Here is a 1629-nt window from a genome sequence, read left to right as displayed (position 1 = left end):
GATCGTGATCCAATCTGATCCGGCGGGTCGCAACCAGACCAAGACATCAACGGCCAATTAAACGACGTATTGTGAACGAAAATTATATTGGTAACAACAGTCTTCAGGAACGGAGCGGCAAGTCGATCAAATCAATGGTCGCAGTGGAGTGATCGCATTCCAGCCGGAAGGATCTTACCATTGGAAACAGAAGCTCAGCACGTCAGTAGAATCGGGGGAGGTGTCGTCCCTTTAACAGAGGCTTGGTGAACACGGGACATGTGCAATTTATTTATAATTCAGTCCAGAAATAATGCAGCTACATGCTGAGAGAGGAAAAGGGATATCAGTATCTCGATACCATTTCCGGTCACTGAAGCTATGTTTAATATCACTTTTGCTCGCGTGTGCCTGAAACAATTCGCCGAAGTAAATATTGAGTTTAATCGACAGCACAACGAACCAAGGCGAAGTTCAATTAGAGCGTTTCTGCAGCATGGCTTCAGGAAAGGTCGGGTTGGTTTCTTCACCATTTGCTTGACTGAATTGCGAAGACAGGAATGTGGGGTCACAGATGCGTTGATTCAACAAAGATGCCACCTGTTCAGACACGTTCAACACCGGGAAGCGAGGTTACGCGTGTTGAACGAAAGAACCAAACAGGGAGAATGCCTGCAGCCCGGCGGACACTGCCTTTTAGTGAGTAAGGGATGATCTCCTGCAAAACGTTTAACCTCACGGCCCCTTGCTCAGTTCAAAACTCAGAGTGGCATCGTTTCAAAGTCAAATCTAAATAATAACCAGGGTATGTCACCAGAACAAAATTAAATGGAGCATTTCAGTTGAATGCTCAGCTTGAGAGACGCCCAATCACCTGTACGTTGCAAGCATTAAAATCACAAGTGCTCTAGGTGAGGTTCGAACTTACAGCCTCGGCATTTCTCCGCCGTGTACTGTCATATAAGTACCGCGTGCTAACCGATTGCGCCACGAGAACACAATGCTGGAAACACGTGGTTTTACATATCTGGAAAGAAAAATTAGAAGAAATTCTTAGAGCATAGAGCAACGAAATATACCTGAAAATGTCATCAAATATGCATATCAAATACCAGCTATGATTTTGCTGATGATGCAAATATTGTTGATAGAATCTCAGATGAAGACGATAAAGCGTACAGGAGCAAGATATGTTAACTAGTGAGCGGTGCACAGCAAAAACCTTGCACTGTGCGTCAGTAAGACGAAAGAGTTTAATGTGGACTTCAGGAAGGATAAGACGAAGGAACACATACTAATATTCAGAGGTATCAGAAGTGGAGGAAATGAGGAGTTTCAAGTTCCTGGGTATCAAGATCCCTGAGGACTTAACCTGGTCTCAACATACTGATGCAGTTATAAAGAAGGCTAGAAAACGACTATACTTCATTAGTAGTTTGAAGAGGTTTGGTATGTCTACCAATACATTTAAGATCTTCTATAGTTATACCGTGGAGACCATTCTGACAGGCTGCATTACTGTCTGGTATGTGTGTTTGGGGGGGGGGGGGGTGGCGGAGGGGCGAGGTTTTGCTACAGCACTGGACGGAAAGAAGTTGCAGAGTGTTTTTGAATTTAGTCCGCTCCATCTTGGGTACTAGCCTACAAAGT

The sequence above is a fragment of the Hemitrygon akajei genome, unplaced genomic scaffold, assembly GCF_048418815.1.
Source record: "Hemitrygon akajei unplaced genomic scaffold, sHemAka1.3 Scf000062, whole genome shotgun sequence".
Taxonomy (NCBI): domain Eukaryota; kingdom Metazoa; phylum Chordata; class Chondrichthyes; order Myliobatiformes; family Dasyatidae; genus Hemitrygon; species Hemitrygon akajei.
Note: the sequence above shows the minus strand (reverse complement) of the source record.